Here is a 20,646-nt window from a genome sequence, read left to right on the forward strand (position 1 = left end):
CAAATTAGTTTTTAAAAATTATTATTTATTTATTTTAAAAAAACAACAACTTTTGTACAGCAAGGGAAACCATAAACAAAATGAAAAAAGAACCCGCAGAATGGGAGAAAATATTTGCAAATGAAGCAACCAACAAGCGATTAATCTCCGAAATACATAAACAGCTCATGCAGCTCAACATCAACAAAACAAACAACCCAATCAAAAAATGGGTGAAAGATCTAAATAGATATTTCTCCAAAGAAGACATACAGATGGTCAAAAAGCAGATGAAAAGATGCTCAACATCGCTAATTATCAGAGAAATGCAAATCAAAACTACAATGACATATCACCTCACACCAGTCAGGATGGCCATCATTTAAAAATCTACAAACAATAAATGCTAGAGAGGGTGTGGAAACAGGGAACCATCCTACACTGTTGGTGAGAATGTAAATTGGTACAACCATATGGATAACAGTATGGAGGTTCCTTAAAAAACTAAATGTGATCCAGCAGTCCCACTCCTGGGCATTGACAGATGAATGGATAAAGAAGATGTGGTATACATATATACAACGGAACATTACCCAGCCATTAAAAAGAATGAAGTAATGCCATTTGCGTCAACATGGATGGACCTAGAAATTATCATACAGGGACTTCCCTGGTGGTCCAGTGGTAAGACTCTGTGCTCTCAATGCAGGAGGCCCAGGTTCGATCCCTGGTCAAGGAACTAGGTTCCACATGCATGCTGCAACTTAGAAGTCTGCATGCCACAACTAAGAAGACCACATGCCACAATAAACATCCTGTGCGCCACAACTAAGACCCGGTGCAGCCAAAATAAATACATACATATATACGTACATAAATAATTTTTTTAAATTATCATACTAAGTAACCCAAATAATGAAAGATAAATATCATATGAGAGACCTTCAAGATGGCGGAAGAGTAAGATGTGGAGATCACCTTCCTCCGCACAAATACATCAGAAAAACATCTACATGTGGAACAACTCCACAGGATACCTACTGAATGCTGGCAGAAGACCTCAGACTTCCCAAAAGGCAAGAAACTCCCCCACGTACCTGGGTAGGGCAAAAGAAAAAAGAAAAAACAGAGACAAAAGAATAGGGACAGGACCTGCACCAGTGGGAGGGAGCTGTGAAGGAGGAAAGGTTTCCACACCCTAGGAAGCCCGTTCACGGGCGGAGACTGCAGGTAGCGGAGGGGGGAAGCTTCAGAGCCACGGAGGAGAGCACAGCAACAGGGGTGCGGAGGGCAAAGCGGAGAGATGCCCGCACAGAGGATCGGTGCCGACCAGCACTCACCAGCCCGAGAGGCTTGTCTGCTCACCCGCCGGGGCAGGCGGGGCTGGGAGCTGAGGCTCGGGCTTCAGAGGTCAGATCCCAGGAAGAGGACCGGCAGCGTGAACACAGCCTAAAGGGGGCTAGTGTGCCACAGCTAGCCAGGAGGGAGTCTGGGAAAAGGTCTGGACCTGCCTAAGAGGCAAGAGACCATTGTCTTGGGGTGCTCGAGGAGAGGGGATTCAGAGCACTGCCTAAATGGGCTCCAGAGACGGGCGAGAGCCGTGGCTATCAGCGCGGACCCCAGAGACCGGCATGAGATGCTAAGGCTGCTGCCGCAGCCACCAAGAAGCCTGTGTGCAAGCACAGGTCACTATCCACACCTCCCTTCCTGGGAGCCTGTGCAGCCTGCCACTGCCAGGATCGCGTGATCCAAGGACAACTTCCCCGGGAGAACACACAGCGCGCCTCAGGCTGGTGCAACGTCACGCCGGCCTCTGCCGCCACAGGCTCGCCCCGCATCCGCACCCCTCCCTCCCCCTGGCCTGAGTCAGCCAGAGCCCCCTAATCAGCTACTACTTTAACCCCGTCTTGTCTGAGAGAAGAACAGATGCCCTCAGGAGACCTACACGCAGAGGCGGGGCCGAATCCAAAGCTGAACCCCAGGAGCTGTGCAAACAAGGAAGAGAAAGGGAAATCTCTCCAGGCAGCCTCAGGAGCAGCAGATTAAACCGCCACAATCAACCTGACGTACCCTGCATCTGTGGAATACCTGAATAGACAACGAATCATCCCAAAATTGATATGATGGACTTTGGGAGCAATGATATATATTTTTTTTTCTCTCTTTTTGTGAATGTGTATGTGTATGTGTATGCTTCTTTGTGTGATTTTGTCTGTATAGCTTCACTTTTACCAACTGTCCTAGGGTTCTGTCTGTCCGTTCTTTTTTATAGTATATTTTTAAACGCTTGTTATCATTAGTGGATTTGTTTTCTGGTTTGGTTGCTCTCTTCTTTCTTTCCTTCTTTTTTTTTTTTTTTTGCGGTATGCGGGCCTCTCACTGTTGTGGCCCCTCCCGTTGTGGAGCACAGACTCCGGACACGCAGGCTCAGCGGCCATGGCTCACGGGCCCAGCTGCTCTGCAGCATGTGGGATCTTCCCGGACCAGGGCACGAACCCGTGTCCCCTGCATCGGCAGGCGGACTCTCAACCACCACGCCACCAGGGAAGTCCCTCTTCTTTCTATTTTTAAAAATTTTTAAATTACCTTTTAATTTTAATTTTTAATAATTATTTTTTATGTTTTACTTTAATAACTTTACTTAATTCTTTCTCTCTTTCTCCCTTTCTCCCTTTCCCTCTTTCTTTTCTCCCTTTTCTTCTGAGCCGTGTGGCTGACAGGCTCTAAGTGCTCTGCCTGGGTGTCAGGCCTGTGCCTCTGAGGTGGGAGAGCCGAATTCAGGACAGTGGTCCACCAGAGACCTCCCAGCTCCACATAATATCAAACAGAAAAAGCTCTCCCAGAGATCTCCATCACAACGCTAAACCCAGCTCCACTCAAAGACCAGCAGGCTACAGTGTTGGGCAACCTATGCCAGAAAACTAGCAAGACAGGAACACAACCCCACTGATTAGCAGACAGCTGCCTAAAATCACAATAAGGTCACAGACACCCCAAAACACACCACCGGACGCAGACCTGCCCAGCAGAAAGACAAGATCCAGCTTCATCCACCAGAACATAGGCACTAGTCCCCTCTACCAGGAAGCGTACACAACCCACTGAACCAACATTAGTCACTGGGGACAGACACCAAAAACAACAACAACTACGAACTTGCAGCTTGTGAAAAGGAGACCCCTAACACAGTAAGTTAAGCAAAATGAGAAGACAGAGAAACACATGGCAGATGAAGGAGCAAGGTAAAAACCCACCAGACCAAACAAATGAAGAGGAAATAGGCAGTCTACCTGAAAAAGAATTCAGAGTAATATTAGTAAAGATGATCCGATCTTGGAAATAGAATGGAGAAAACACAAGAAACGTTTAACAAGTACCTAGAAGAACTAAAGACCAAACAAACAAAGATGAACAACACAATAAATGAAATTAAAAATTCTCTAGAAGGAATCAATAGCAGAATAACAGGCAGAAGAACGGATAAGTGACCTGGAAGATAAAATACTGGAAATAACTACTGCAGATCAGAATAAAGAAAAAAGAATGAAAACAATTGAGGACAGACTCAGAGACCTCTGGAACAACATTAAATGCACCAACATTCGAATGATAGGGGTCCCAGAAGAAGAAGAGAAAAAGAAAGGGGCTGAGGGAAAGGAAATAGTTAATCAAGCCCAGGAAGCACAGAGAGTCCCATACGGGATAAATCCAAGGAGAAACACACCAAGACACATGTTAATCAAACTATCAAAAATTAAATACAATGAAAAAATATTAAAAGCAGCAAGCGAAAAACAACAAATAACATATAAGGGAATTCCCATAAGGTTAACAGCTGATCTTTCAGGAAAAACTCTGCAAGCCAGAAGGGAGTGGCAGGACATATTTAAAGTGATGAAAGGGAAAGACCTACAACCAAGATTACTCTACCCAGCAAGGATCTCATTCAGATTCGACAGGGAAATTAAAACCTTTACAGACAAGCAAAAGCTAAGAGAATTCAGCACCACCAAACCAGCTTTACAACAAATGCTAAAGGAACTTCTCTAGGCAGGAAACACAAGAGAAGGAAAAGGCCTACAATAACAAACACAAAACAATTAAGAAAATGGTCATAGGAACATACATATCGATAATTACCTTAAATGTAAATGAATTAAGTGCTCCAACCAAAAGACATAGACTGGCTGAATGGATACAAAAACAAGACCCATATATATGTCTACAAGAGACCCACTTCAGACCTAGGGACACATACAGACTGAAAGTGAGGGGATGGAAACAGATGTTCCATGCAAATGGAAATCAAAAGAAAGCTGGAGTAGCAATTCTCATATCAGACAAATAGACTTTAAAATAAAGACTATTACAAGAGATAAAGAAGGACACTACAGGGCTTCCCTGGTGGCATAGTGGTTGAGAGTCTGCCTGCCGATGCAGGAGACACGGGTTTGTGCCCTGGTCCGGGAAGATCCCACATGTTGCGGAGAGGCTAGGCCCATGAGCCATGGCCACTGAGCCTGCAAGTCCAGAACCTGTGCTCCGCAACAGGAGAGGCCACAACAGTAAGAGACCTGCGTATTGAAAAAAAAAAAAAGGACACTACATAATGATCAAGAGATCAATCCAAGAAGAAGATATAACAATTGTAAATATTTATGCACTCAACATTGGAGCACCTCAATACATAAGGCAAATGCTAACAGCCATAAAAGGGGAAATTGACAGTAACACAATCATAGTTGGGGACTTTAACACCCCACTTTCATGAATGGACAGATCATCCAAAATGAAAATAAATAAGGAAACACAAGCTTTAAATGATACATTAAACAAGATGGACTTAATTGATATTTATAGAACATTCCATCCGAAAACAACAGAATACACTTTCTTCTCATGGAACATTCTCCAGGATAGATCATATCTTGGATCACAAATCAAGCCTTGATTAATTTAAGAAAATTAAAATCATATAAATTATCTTTTCCGACCACAATGCTATGAGACTAGATATCAATTACAGGAAAAAAATCTGTAAAAAATACAAACACATGGAGGCTAAACAATACACTACTTAATAACCAAGAGATCACTGAAGAAATCAAAGAGGAAATCAAAAAATACCTAGAAACAAATGACAATGAAAACATGATGACCCAAAACCTATCAGATGCAGCAAAAGCAGTTCTAAGAGGGAAGTTTATAGCAATACAGTTCTACCTTAATGAACAAGAAACATCTCAAATAGACAACTGAGTAACAACTGGCACTGCAGAAATACAAAGGATCCTGAGAGATTACTACAAGCAACTATATGCCAATAAAATGGACAACCTGGAAGAAATGGACAAATTCTTAGAAAAGCACAACCTTCCAAGACTGAACCAGGAAGAAACAGAAAATATAAACAGACCAATCACAAGCACTGACACTGAGACTGTGATTAAAAATCTTCCAACAAGCAGCCGCAAGGCACAGGGATATTAGCTCGGTGCTTTGTGACAGCCTGGAAGGGTGGGATGGGGAGAGTGGGAGGGAGGGAGACGCAAGAGGGAAGACATATGGGAACATATGTATATGTATAGCTGATTCACTTTGTTGTAAAGCAGAAACTAACACACCATTGTAAAGCAATTATACCCCAATAAAGATGTTTAAAAAAAAAAAAAAAAAAAATCTTCCAACAAACAAAACCTCAGGACCAGATGGCTTCACAGGTGAATTCTATCAAACATTTATAGAAGAGCTAACACCTATCCTTCTCAAACTCCTCCAAAATATAGCAGAGGGAGGAACACTCCCAAACTCATTCTACAAGGCCACCATCACCCTGATACCAAAACCAGACAAAGATTTCACAAAGAAAGAAAACTACAGGCCAATATCACTGATGAACATAGATGTAAAATTCCTCAATAAAATACTAGCAAACAGAATCCAACAGCACATTAAAAGGATCACACACCATGATCAAGTGGGGTTTATCCCAGGAATGCAAGGATTCTTCAATATATGCAAATCAATAAATGTGATACACCCTATTAACAAATTGAACAATAAAAACCATATGATCATCTCAATAGATGCAGAAAAAGCTTTTGACAAAATTCAACACCCATTTATGATAAAAACCCTGCAGAAAGTAGGCATAGAGGGAACTTTCCTCAACATAATAAAGGCCATATATGACAAACCCACAGCCAACATCGTTCTCAATGGTAAAAAACTGAAACCATTTCCAGTAAGATCAGGAACAAGACAAGGTTGCCCACTCTCACCACTATTATTCAACACAGTTTTGGAAGTTTTAGCCACAGCAATCAGAGAAGAAAAAGAAATAAAAGGAATCCAAATCGGAAAAGAAGAAGTAAAGCTGTCACTGTTTGCAGATGACATGATACCATATATAGGGAATCCTAAAGATGCTACCAGAAAACTACTAGAGCTAATCAGTGAATTTGGTAAAGTAGCAGGATACAAAATTAATGCACAGAAATCTCTTGCATTCCTAAACACTAATGATGAAAACTCTGAAACAGAAATTAAGGAAACACCCACATTTACCATTGCAACAAAAAGAATAAAATACCTAAAAATAAACCTACCTAAGGAGACAAAAGACCTGTATGCAGAAAACTATGACACTGATGAAAGAAATTAAAGATGATACAAACAGATGGAGAGATATACCATGTTCTTGGATTGGAAGAATCAACATTGTGAGAATGACTATACTACCCAAAGCAATCTACAGTTCAATGCAATCCCTATCCAACTACCAATGGCATTTTTCACAGAACTAGAACAAAAAATTTCACAATTTGTATAGAAACACAAAAGATCCCGAATAGCCTAAGCAATCTTGAGAAAGAAAAACGGAGCTGGAGGAATCAGGCTCCCAGACATCAGACTATACTACAAAGCTACAGTAATCAAGATAGTATGGTACTGGCATAAAAGCAGAAATATAGACCAATGGAACAGGATAGAAAGCCCAGAGATAAACCCATGCACATATGGTCACCTTATTTTTGATAAAGGAAGCAAGGATATACAATGGAGAAAAGACAGGGCTTCCCTGGTGGCACAGTGGTTGAGAGTCTGCCTGCCGATGCAGGGGATGCAGGTTCATGCCCCGGTCCGGGAAGATCCCACATGCCACAGAGCAGCTAGGCCCGTGAGCCATGGCCAAAAAAAAAACTAAGGAAAGACAGCCTCTTCAATAAGTGGCGCTGGGAAAACTGGACAGATACATGTAAAAGAATGAAATTAGAACACTCCCTAACACCATACTCAAATATAAACTCAAAATGGATTAAAGACCTAAATGTAAGGCCAGACACTATAAAACTCCTAGAGGAAAACATAGGCAGAACACTCTGTGACATAAATCACAGCAAGATCCTTTTTGACCCACCTCCTAGAGAAATGGAAATAAAAACAAAAATAAACAAATGGGACCTAATGAAACTTAAAAGCTTTTGCACAGCAAAGGAAACCAATAACAAGACAAAAACCTCAGAATGGGAGAAAATATTTGCAAACGAAGCAACTGACAAAGGATTAATCTCCAAAATATACAAGCAACTCATGCAGCTCAATATCAAAAAAACAAACAACCCAATCCAAAAATGGGCAGAAGACCTAAACAGACATTTCTCCAAAGAAGATATACAGATTGCCAACAAACATGTGAAAGGATGCCCAACAACACTAACCATTAGAGAAATGCAAATCAAAACTATAATGAGGTATCACCTCACACAGGTCAGAATGGCCATCATCAAAAAATCTGCAAACAATAAATGCTGGAGAGGGTGTGAAGAAAAGGGAACCCTCTTGCACTGTTGGTGGGAATGTAAATTGATACAGCCACTACGGAGAACAGTATGGAGGTTCCTCAAAAAACTAAAAACAGAACTACCATACGACCCAGCAATCCCAACACTGGGCATATACCCTGAGAAAACCATAATTCAAAAAGAGTCATGTACCACAATGTTCACTGCAGCTCTATTTACAATAGCCAGGAGATGGAAGCAACCTAAGTGTCCATCCACAGATGAATGGATAAAGAAGATGTGGCACATATATACAATGGAATATTCCTCAGCCATAAAAAGAAACGAAATTGAGTTATCTGTAGTGAGGTAGATGGACCTAGAGTCTGTCATACAGAGTGAAGTAAGTCAGAAAGAGAAAAACAAATACCGTATGCTAACACATATATATGGAATCTGAAAAAAAAAAGGGTTATCAAGAACCTAGGGGCAGGACAGGAATAAAGACACAGACGTAGAGAACGGACTTGAAGACTGGGGAGGGGTAAGGGTAAGCTGGGACGAAGTGAGAGAGTGGCATGGACTTATACACACTACCAAATGTAAAACAGATAGCTTGTGGGAAGCAGTCGCATAGCACAGGGAGATCAGCTCAGTGCTTTGTGACCACCTAGAGGGGTGGGATAGGCAGGGTGGGAGGGAGACGCAAGAGGGAGGAGCTATGGGGATATATGTACATCTGTATAGCTGATTCACTTTGTTATAAAGCAGAAACTAACACACCATTTTAAAGCAATTATACTCCAATAAAGATGTTAAAATATATATATATGATATCACTTATATGTGGAATCTAAAAAAAATAATAATAATACAAATGAACTTATTTCCAAAACAGAGACTCACAGACATGGAAAACAATCTTATGGTTACCAAAGGGGAAAGGGAGGTGGGGTGGAGGGATAAATTAGGAGGTTGGGATTAACATATACACACTGCTATATATAAAGCAGAGTGCTCGCCTTGGCAACACATATATTAAAATTGGAAGGATACAGAGAAGATTAGCATGGCCCCTGCACAAGGAAGACCCACAAATTCATGAAGTGTTTGATATTTTTGTTCAGAAAACATAATGAAGATGAAGATTCACCAAACGAGCTCTATATGTTGGTTACCTATGTTCCTGTCACCACTTTGAAAAATCTACAGTTAATGTGGATGAACACTAACTGCTGATTGTCAAATAAAATTATAGAACTGCAAAAAAATAAATAAAATAAAATAAACAACAAGGACCTACTGTATAGCACAGGGAGCTATACTCAATATTTTGTAATAATCTATAAGGGAAGAGAATCTGAAGAAGTACATATATATATATATATAATCACTGTGCTGTACAACTGAAACTAACATATTGTATCACTAAATCAACTACACTTTAATTTTTTAAAAAACAACAAGAACAACAAAAAAGTCTTAGGAGCTCTGTGCCAGAAATGGGGATGAGGATCAAATATTTCTTTATTATAAATCACAGTTTCACAGTTGTCAACCAAGAAATAGTGCAGGAGGCTGCAAATAAGAAACGAGTTGACTGGGCGTCCTAAGAATTGCAATTCAGGAGACACAGATTCAAGCAAAACCAAAAGAGTGTTTCCAGGCAGAGTCACAGCTTACAGAGGCAAAAAGCCACAAAGTTAAAAGGTGCCTGGCAAGAATTGTGATCAACTCTGACACAAGTTGGAAAACATTTGTCCTTAAGGAATCACAAGTTATTTTAGGGTAGGGTCCAGTAAGTAGATAGGCTATCATGAGTTATTTTAGGGTAAGGGTCTGATAAGTATCTTGAGTTTCTGGCAGATGTTCTGAATGACTCCATTAGGACAGTAAGTGGTCAAAAGGTCAGATTCCATCCAGGCTGAGATGTGTATAAGCCACATTTCCTTAATGGCCTCCAGGCTCTCTTAGCAATGGCAACTCCATTTTGCTTTTCCTTTCACACAGTCCAGCCCTTGGTCTTCAAACATGAATCCTTTATAACAAAACAATCTTAAAAGTCAAAAGATACTGGCACATTACTAGAATCCCATTTAGTTATTAATAAGTATCCAGTCCACCAGGATTTCATATGAAAATGTCTACCACAGTGAGGTGGAAACCGAGGGCAGTCAAGAGTTCGATCCCTTAAACTCTAACTTGTTTGGTAACATCCCATAACCTGCCCTTACCAATCAAGCTTGTCTTAAATGTTCCTGCAAATTGTATACCCTCCAAGCTTCACATAGCTTAGACACATAGCTTATGGTAAGACTCCTTTAACCACCCCCAACAGATAACACCTGTGATACAAGGGTCACTATAGTAATGGTTAGTTTGTTTTTCAGGAACATGGAGTTAGTCTTGCCAAGTTCAAACTGACTGGCACCATGGACCCTCCTGCTGGGCCTGCACAAGTGTCCAATGGATGACTTTTTGATGTCAGGGCCAAAATCTCCACCCTCAGATCATGCTAACACCACCATTTTCTGAACATGCACCCCTGAAGAAGCATGTAACTCAGATATGCCTGTACAGAGCAGCCAGTACTTCACCTTTTTCCTGCCTCCAATCAGCTGGAAAGTCAGCTGATAGCTTTCTGGGAGTTCCCTTGTACATAACTTGTTGCTTTTCCCTTGCTGCTTTTAAGATTCTCTGTTTTTTTTTCGTTTGTTTTTTTGTAATTTATTTATTTATTTTTGGCTGTGTTGGGTCTTCGTTTCTGTGCGAGGACTTTCTGTAGTCGCGGCGAGTGGGGGCCACTCTTCATCGCAGTGCACAGGCCTCTCACTGTCGCGGCCTCTCTTGTTGCGGAGCACAGGCTCCAGACGTGCAGGCTCAGTAGTTGTGGCGCACGGGCCTAGTTGCTCCGCAGCATGTGGGATCTTCCCAGACCAGGGCTCGAACCCATGTCCCCTGCATTGGCAGGCAGATTCTCAACCACTGTGCCACCAGGGAAGCCCAGATTCTCTGTTTTTAATTTTTGCCATTTTAATTACAGTGTGTCTTGATGTGATTCTCTTTGGCTTGATTCTGTTTGGGACTCTCTGTGCTTCTTGGACCTGAATGTCTGTTTCCTTTCCCAGGTTAGGAAAGTTTTCAGTTACTCTATCTTCAAACACATTCTCGGTCCCTTTCTCTCTCTCTTCTCCTTCTGGGATCTCTATCATGTGAATTTTAGCATGCTTGATGTTGTCCCAAATTCTCTTAAAACTGTCCTCACTTCTTTTTATTTTTTCTGTTCAGCTTCAGTGATTTCCATTACTGTCTTCCAGCTCACTGATCTGTTCCTCTGTCATCTAATCTACTTTTGTTCCTTCTAGTGTATTTTTATTTCAGTTATTGTATTCTTTAGCTCTGTTTGGTTCTTCTTTATAAGTATAAAGGCTCTTTGTTTAACTCTCTGTTAAACTTTTCACTGTTTTCATCCATTCATCTCTCGAGTTCTTTGATCATCTTTATGATACTTACCTTGAACTTTGTTGTTGTTGTTGTTGGCCGCATTGGGTCTTCGTTGCTGCACGTGGGCTTTCTCTGGTTGTAGCAGGTGGGGGCTACTCTTCATTGCGGTGTGCAAGCCTTTTTTTAGTTCTTCTTCTGGGGTTTTATCCTGTTCCTTTGTTTGGAACATGTTCCTCTTGCCACATCATTTTGCTGTTTTTATTTCTGTGTATCTGGTACATTGGTATTATTTCCTGACCTTGGAGATGTGGCCTTTTGTAGGAGATGTCCTAAGCCTCCCAGCAGCACACTCCCCTCTGGTCACCAGAGTTATGTGCCCTAGGGGTGCCCCTATGTCCACGAGGGCTGCGTGGGTCCTTCTGTTGTGGTGGGTTGACTATGTGGGTGGTCTGCTAGGCGTGGCTGGCCCCTGGTCCAGTTGGTTGCCAGGTCCTCCTTGTGCAGAGGCTGCCAGCCATGGTTCCCAGGGCTGGGTCACAGGCAGCTGGCGGTGGAAGCCTGGGGGTGGGGGGTCCCAGGGCTACTGCTGGCCCACTGGTGGGCAGAATGAGGTTCTAGGGTGAGTAGCTGTGGGGCTGGGGCTCCCAGGTCCATTGCCACCCTTCTGGCGGTTAGGGTCAGTTCCCGACATGGCTGACTGCAGGTTCCGGGATGTCCCAAAGCTGGACTTGGCCCACTGGTGAGTGGGGCTGGAAACTGGAGTGGCTGGCTGAGGAGTGCAAGGTGTCTCAGAGCTGCTGTTGGCTTGCTGGTGGGCACAGCTGGGGCCCAAGGAGCCCTGGGGCTGGTGTGTTAGTTGGGTCCTGACAAGGCCAGCTGCAGAGCTGCAGTGATCCTGGGGCTGGTGCCCACCCACCAGTGGGTGAAACCAAGTCCTGGGGCCAGTACTAGCCCACCAGCATACAGAGTCAGGTCCTGGGATCTCTGGCTGCAGGGGTCCCAGAGCTGGTGTCGGCCCACTGGTGGGTGGGGCTGAGGCCCAGGGGGTCCTGGGTCTAGCGCTGGATTGCTGGTGGGTGGATCCAGGTCCCAGGGTCTCTGGCTGCAGGCCCCTGGGGGTCCCTGAATTTGAACCCAGTTTTCATCGTATGTGTGAGGAGATTTCCCCCACACCAAACAACTCCATTCTGAGGCCGTCTACCTGGAGATGTAAGCAGCTTTTGTCAGGAAAGAGCTCTTGGCAGTAAAGAGCTCTCTGCAGGAGGCCCCTTTTGTCTTGTCACTTTAGCTAAGCTATATTCTAACTAACCTTAAGCCAGGCACCCCCATGCTCTACTCATCTCCGGCCCAAGCACACCTTTCCTAACTTTGTTTTTTTTTAAATAAATTTATTTATTTTGTTTATTTATTTTTGGCTGCGTTGCATCTTCATTGCTGCACGCGGGATTTATCTAGTTGTGGTGAGTGGGGGATACTCTTTGTTGTGGTGAGTGGGGGATTCTCTTTGTTGTGGTGCACGGGCTTCTCATTGCGGTGGCTTCTCTTGTTGCAGAGCATGGACTCTAGGCACACAGGTTCAGTAGTTGTGGCACGTGGGCTCAGTAGTTGTGGTGCACAGGCTTAGTTGCTCTGCGGCATGTGGGATCTTCCCGGACCAGGGCTGGAACCCATGTCCTCTGCATTGGCAGGTGGATTCTTAACCACTGCGCTTCCAACTTTCCTTTTTTTTTTGCGGTACGCGGGCCTCTCACTGCCGTGGCCTCTCCCGTTGCGGAGCACAGGCTCCGGACGCGCAGGCCCAGCAGCCATGGCTCACGGGCCCAGCCACTCCGCGGCATGCGGGATCCTCCTGGACCGGGGCACGAACCCACATCCCCTACATCGGCAGGTGGACTCTCAACCACTGCGCCACCAGGGAAGCCCCACCAACTTTCCTAACTTTTGATCACACAATACCATGCCTAACCTGTTGGTTCTTTCCATAGATCAAAGAAGTAGAAAGGAAGAATAAGTAGTTAACAGATGACCAGATCTCCTCCCTAGCTTCCCCTTCAGTAATCTCTCAAACTGTGTGAACAAGATAGCATCTAAAGAAAGGTCGACAAGCCTGCATGCAGTGGGAGATGGTGACAAGTCTGATCCCCTATTTCAATGAATAACTGAGACCAGTTCCCCTTTTCCCTTTAAAAACTTCCATGGCCGATGCTGGGCGCGGGAGGCATGGGGCTCACGGGCCAGGACACAGGCGTGGCTATGGGGCTCACACGGCCGCTCCCTGGCCTTGGCGCACGCGGCCCGCGAGCTCCACACGGGAGACTGGCGGCCCTCGGCGGGGCTGGGGCCGGGCAGGCGTCGGCTGAGCCTGTCGGCGGCGGGGATCGTGAATTCTGTGCCCCACCGTCTGCAGCCCCACCTGTTTCTCATGCGGTTGGACAATCCCATCGGAATCTGGCTGCGGCACCTGCCATGTACTCGGAGCACTGCTTTGGCAGCCCAACCAGGTTGTTTTCCGGATTGGTACGTGTTATCCCTCCCTGGCACTGGAGCTGTTCTGCTGCGTGAAGCAGGCTGTACTATTAATGACATGTGGGACCAGGACTATGATAAAAAGGTTCCAGGAACAGCAAGTCACCCAATAGCTGCTGGAGACATTTCAACTTTTCAATCCTTTGTTTTTCTCGGGGAACAGCTGAACTTGGCACTAGGTGTTCTTCTGTGTCTGAATTACTACAGTATAGCTCTTGGAGCAGCATCCCTACTTCTTGTCGTCACCTACCCGCTAATGAAGAGAATTACATACTGGTCTCTATTAGCCTTGGGGTTGACTTTTAATTGGGGAGCATTACTTGGATGGTCTGCTATCAAGGGCTCCTGTGATCCATCTGTTTGCCTCCCTCTTTATTTTTCTGGAATTATGTGGACTCATATAAGATACAATCTATGCTCGTCAGGACAAGACAGACGATGCTCTGATCGTGCTCAAGTCCACGGCAGTGCTGTTCTGTGAAGATACCAAGCAGTGGCTCGGTGGCTTCAGTGTGGCAATGCTGGGGGCACTGAGCCTGGTGGGAGCGAACAACGGTCAGACTGTGCCCTACTACACTGCTCCGGCTGCTGCAGCAGGAGCCCATCTGGCTCACCAGATTTACACTCTGGACATGCACAGACCTGAGGAGGGCTGGGATAAATTCACCTCCAACAGAACAATAGGACTAATACTTTTTTTTAGGGATTGTCCTTGGGAATTTGTGGAAAGAAAAGGAGACAGATGAAACAAAGAAAAATACAGAACATAGAATGGAAAATTAGCAAATTGAGTTTATCTGGGGATTTTTAAAATAAACTTTTACAAAACTCTCTCAGGTCTTATTACCACATAACTGGATCTGAATAACAGTCTTACAATATGTTAATGAATTACAAACCAGTAGATGAAGTTTTAGAGCATTTTTGCCTGGATTTTAGTTCAAGTATGTACTAGTCGAATTCTTACCCTGTCACAGAAACCGGGAACTCTTCAGGATTTGCCATCGCCTGCAGTACTTTTAAGTTAATGCATGCTTCTCATTATAATTCTCAGTTACAGGAATTACGTGAGTTTGGGCACTTCGGAAAAAACCTAATGTGTGTCTCATCTAAATGAATGTCTCTGTATGAAAATGGACTCTCTTTTTAGGGGAAAGTAAAAGTTGCTACAGAAAGTTTGGGCTTATTGTTCTCTGTGTTGACCTTTACTTACGGCCAAAAGCTGTAATTCAGGAAACCATTCTATTTTTTATATTTTAAGAGAATTTAAATCAGTAAACAAAGATTTTTACCTATTATACCTGTTAAACAAAACAACAAACTTCTATGGCCAAGCATAATCTTCAGAGTTAGATTTGGGACACGAGTCTGCCTTCTCTCCAGAATGCTAGCTTTCTGATTAGGAACATTAGGAAAAGGAACATTTTTCATTTCTCCTAACACTTGCCTCCTGAGTATTGATTTTCAAGCAGTGGCAGCTGGACCCGAGTTTGGTAGCAGAGGTAGCCTCAGATTCTGCATTTTAAGGCTTCAGTCCTACCAGACAGCACCCCGACTCATTTCACACTCCAGTCACAGGTCCACGTTGTTACCTGTGCTTCTGACCAACCAGCTATAAATCAGAGGTTCCCACGACCCCCTCCTTGGGTTCAATTAATTTGCTAGAGTGGCTCTCAGAACTCCAGAAACTCATTTTTACTCACTGGATTTATTATATAAGAATATAAGTCAGGTGAAACAGAACAGTAGTCAGTTGAGAGCCCAGAAATAAACCCACACACCTACAGTCAATTAATCTGCAACAAAGGAGGCAAGAATACATAATGGAGAAAAGACAGTCTCTTCAGCAAGTGGTATTGGAAAAGCTGGACAGCCACATGTAAATCAATGAAGTTAGAACACTCTCTCACATCATACACAAAAATAAACTCGAAATGGCTTAAAGACTTAAATGTAAGACTGGATACTATAAAACTTCTAGAAAAGAACAGAGGCAAAACATTTTCTGACATAAATCGTAGCAACGTTTTCTTAGGTCAGTCTCTCAAGGCAATAGAAATAAAAGCAAAAATAAACAAATGGAACCTAGTTAAACTTACAAGCTTTTGTACAGCAAAGGAAACTATAAACAAAATGAAAAGACAACCCACAGAATGGGAGAAAATATTTACAAATGATGCGATCGACAAGGGCTTAATTTCCAAAATATACAAACAGCTCATACAGTTCATACAGCTCAATATCAAAAACAAACAACCCAATCAAAAAATGGACAGAAGACCTAAACAGACATTTCTCCAAAGGAGACTTACATATAGCCAACAGGCACATGAAAAGATGCTCAACATCACTAATTATTAGAGAAATGCAAATCAAAACTACAACGAGGGGCTTCCCTGGTGGCGCAGTGGTTGAGAGTCCACCTGCCGATGCAGGGTACATGGGTTCGGTCCCTGGTCCAGGAGGATCCCACATGCCATGGAGCAACTAAGCCCGTGAGCCACAGCTACTAAGCCTGCGCTCTAGAGCCCGTAAGCCACAAATACTGAGCCCGTGTGCCACAACTATTGAAGCCCACATGCCTAGAGCCCGTGCTCCACAACGGGAGAGGCCACGGCAGTGAGAAGCCCATCCACCACACCAAGGAGTGGCCACTGCTCGCCACAACTAGAGGAAGCCCGCGCCTAGCAACAAAGACCCAACTAAGCCAAAAATAAATAAATAAATTTATAAAAAACAAAAAAAAACTACAATGAGGTACCACCTCACGTGGGTCAGAATGGCCATCATCAAAAAGTCTACAAATAACAAATGCTGGAGAGGATGTAGAGAAAAGGGAACCCTCCTACACTGTTGGTGGGAATGTAAATTGGTACAGCCACTATGGAGAACAGTATGGAGGTTCCTCAAAAAACTAAAACTATAGTTGCCATATGATCCAGCAACCCCACTCCTGGGCATATATCCAGAGAGAACCATACTTCAAAAAGATACATGCACCCCAATGTTCATTGCAGCACTATTTACGATAGCCAAGACATGGAAACAACCTAAATGTCCATTGACAGATGAACGGATAAAGAAGTGTGGTACATATATACAATGGAATATTACTCAGCCATAAAAAAGAATGAAATAATGCCATTTGCAGCAATGTAGACGGACCTAGAGATTACTTTCTGAAGTCAGTCAGAAAGAGAAAGACAAATACCAGATGATATCACTTATACATGAAATCTAAAATATGACACAAATGAACTTATCTACTAAACAGAAGCCGAATCACAGACACAGAGAACAGACTTGTGGTTGCCAAGGCGGTGGGGGGAGGGATGGACTGGGAGTTTGGGATTAGCAGATGCAAACCATTATATAGAGAATACATAAACAAGTTCCTACTGCATAGCACAGGGAACTATATTCAATATCCTGTGATAAACCATAATGAAAAAGAATATGAACAAGAATTTGTGTATATATATATATATATATATATATATATACATATGTATAACAGAATCACTTGGCTATACAGTAGAAATAAACACATCATTGTAAATCAACTATACTTTAATAAAATAAAATTTTTTAAAAAAGAATATAACTCAGAGGACTTCTCTGGTGGCACAGTGGTTAAGAATCCGCCTGCCGGGCTTCCCTGGCAGTGCAGTGGTTAAGAATCCGTCTGCCAATGCAGGGGACACAGGTTCGAGCCCTGGTCCAGGTAGATCCCACATGCCACGGAGCAACTAAGCCCGTGTGCCACAACTACTGAGCCTGCACACCACAACTACTGAAGCCCACGCACCTAGAGCCCGTGCTCCACAACAAGAGAAGCCACCATAATGAGAAACCTGAGCACTGCAATGAAGAGTAGCCCCTGCTCGCCGCAACTAGAGAAAGCCCACATGCAGCAATGAAGACCCAATGCAGCCATAAATAAATAAATAAATGAGTGAATGAATGAACATAACTCAGGAACAGCCAGATGGAAGAGATGCACAGGGCAAGGTATGGGGAAGGGCACAGATGATACACGCTCTTTCCAGGTGTACCACTCCCCCTGAATCTCCACGTGTTCACCAGCCCAGAAGCTCTCCAAACCCCGTCCTTTTGGGGTTTTATGGTTGCTTCATGATTGATTCAACCTCCCTGGAGGTCAGATCCCTCTAATCACATGATTGGCTTCTCCAGCAACCAGCTCCCAACCTTAGGTGAGTTCCAAAAGTCACCTCATTAACATAAAAGAGACACCTTTATGACTCTCATCACTTCAGAAATTCTAAGAGTCTTAGGAGCTCTGTGCTAGAAATCGGGATGAAGAGCAAATATTTGTTTCTTATTGTAAGTCTCAATAACACAAATGGGTTTATTATTTCCATGGCCATAGTGACCCAAATGACCCCTTCATTTCCAACCCTGAAGAGTCCCAATTTGACCCTGAGTCCAGAGAGTTCTTTTCACGTGGCACTCCCCCTTGTTACAGGGTGGCAGGAGTACATTTTATTGGAGCTGCTGAAACCATCCAAAAGGTACTGGAGGGCGCTGACATGGTTCCTAGACATGGAGGAGATTCCCACCCAGGAGCCCAGATACTTCAGACTTGTGAAATGGAGCCAAGAGGCCAGCAGAGGGAGCTCTCCCCCACATACCACTCCACCATCAACCCAGACCTTGACAGGAAGACCCTTACTTGGCATCTCCCACAGGAAGTGATCACCACTCAACCATGAAAAGCCCCTATATTTCAAACTCCCAGTTTCCCCCAATGGATTTTGGTTTATAACAGCCCCTCCCAACTTCCCCTTCTCTAGGAAAGAGGTTCCTCTCCTTTGTTTTACTGGACTTCCATGTGGTTTGCACTAGGTGCATGTCCCAGATCGCAATTCTTTGCTGTTCTCGAATAAACAAATTTTGCTAGGCTGTTTTACTGTTTTAGGTTACAGACTCATGGCCCTCTACTCCAGTTGCCCTGGAAGGGTCTCCCTTGAACAAATTTCCCTCAACAAAAAAGATTCCCCACTCCCTCTTCAACAAACCCTCAACTTAGACAATAAGTTGCCTCTTATGGGAATACTTATGGGACTACTTCGGGAAGCCTTATGGGAATACTTAGGCAAGCCTCTACCGGGAGTTCCAAAAACTCAGGGGTTCTGGCCACTTGACCTCTGGGTAGCCAGTCTCAACTCCAGGCCCTGAAACCTGAATTCTCCAGCTACAGCCTCCCTCTGCTGTCCACCTTCCTGCCACACAGACACCTCCTGACCCCGAGCCTGTCCCCGATGCTCCCTCTGCCTGCTTCCCTAACCTCCAGGGCTGGCAGCCACCTAAGCCCCTACCCTAGAAAACTGGCAGCTCCCTGAGGCTTGTCCCACCTCCTGAGGACAATCATCCTTATACCACTCTGGTGGTCCATTTGGGACAATAAAAATTTAGTCCTTTTTGGCCCTATTAGACTCTGGGGCCCAAGTCACTGTCATTCGAGGCAATTCTTCTAAATTCCCTAAAAGGAAGTCCTTTGCCTATAAATCAATCAAAGGTGTAAAAACCCATTCGGATGTAACTATTGGGACCATTCATCTCAAACAGCTAGCTACCTCTGGTGGTGCCCCCCTGGTTTTTTCTTTTCCTATTGCAGGCATGGATCCATTGATACAACACCATGCCCCATGGACTAAGCCCAAGCTCTTGGCTTCACTGGTAGGACTCGCCAATTGGGCACCGGTGACTCTTTCTCCGGGTCAAGATGGTAAACATTCCCCAATACTGATGTAAACAGGGCACTGAAGGCCCATGTCCTATGATTAAAGATATGCTTGAGGGACTTCCCTGGTGGTCCAGTGGCTAAGACTCTGAGCTCCCAATGCAGGGGGTCTGGGTTCGATCCCTGGTCAGGGAACTAGATCCCACATGTAGCAACTAAGAATTAGCATGCTGCAACTAAAGATCCCGCACATTGCAGTGAAGATCCTGCATGCCTCAACTAAGACCCGACACAGCCAAATAAACAAATATTTTAAAATAAATACATAGGACATCACTGGTGGCGCAGTGGTTAAGAATCCACCTGCCAATGCAGGCCACACAGGTTCGATCCCTGGTCCGAGAAGATCCCACGTGCCGCGGAGCAACCAAGCCCATGTGCCACAACTGAGCCTGCATGCCACAACTACTGAAGTCCGCACGCCTAGAGCCCGTGCTCTGCAACAAGAGAAGCCACCGCAATGAGAAGTCCACGCACCGCAACGAAGAGTAGCCCCCGCTCGCCACAACTAGAGAAAGCCCGCGTGCAGCAACGAAGACCCAACGCAGCCAAAAATAAAAATAAATTTTAAATAAATACATACATAAAATAAAGATATGCTTCAGCTGAGAGTCATTAGGGCCACAGTCTCCTTTGCAATAGCCCCATGTGGCTGGTACTTAAGCCAGCCACTAATGATGGCTCCTCACCCTTGACACTGGAAACGTCAATGCTCAGGTTCAGGTTCTCCCCGCTTAAGGCTTCAACTCCTAATATCATAGAACTCATTGAGGACATACAACGGGTCCAGGAAGCATCCTCAGTAGTCGTTAACCTACTCACCAGTTCTGTTCTGTTCCCATTATGGAGGATGGGGACATGTTCCTCGGGGAGACCCACCACTCCCTCGGGCAGGTTGATTTCCTTGGCTGCTGCCCCCTCCTGTCGACACACTCATCGCTGCTGACACGCAGGACCCCTCTGCTCGACCCCCGCCCAGGGTTCCTCCTCAAACAGGCCTTTCCTGACTACATTTGTCTTGTGCCCTTTGCATCACTAGACATTACTGACTCTGACCCGGGCACCCACTGTGCTGGCCTCACCAAGCACGAGAACAGCATATTTTCTTTCTTTTTTGGCTGTGCTGAGCCATGCCGAACAGCTTTGCGG

General features: G+C 44.3%; 1 non-coding gene and 1 pseudogene across 1 annotated transcript; both read left to right on the plus strand.

Moving 5' to 3' along the window:
- Positions 1–8,777: 8,777 nt before the first annotated feature.
- LOC136141585 (U6 spliceosomal RNA) lies at positions 8,778–8,884 on the plus strand. The gene has a single exon (XR_010657758.1). It is a non-coding gene; the product is annotated as a U6 spliceosomal RNA (small nuclear RNA).
- A 5,105-nt stretch (positions 8,885–13,989) lies between these two features.
- On the plus strand, positions 13,990–14,516 carry LOC136141343 (4-hydroxybenzoate polyprenyltransferase, mitochondrial pseudogene; annotated as a pseudogene).
- Positions 14,517–20,646: the final 6,130 nt, after the last annotated feature.

Source organism: Phocoena phocoena, chromosome 20 (genome assembly GCF_963924675.1).
Source record: "Phocoena phocoena chromosome 20, mPhoPho1.1, whole genome shotgun sequence".
Lineage (NCBI taxonomy): Eukaryota > Metazoa > Chordata > Mammalia > Artiodactyla > Phocoenidae > Phocoena > Phocoena phocoena.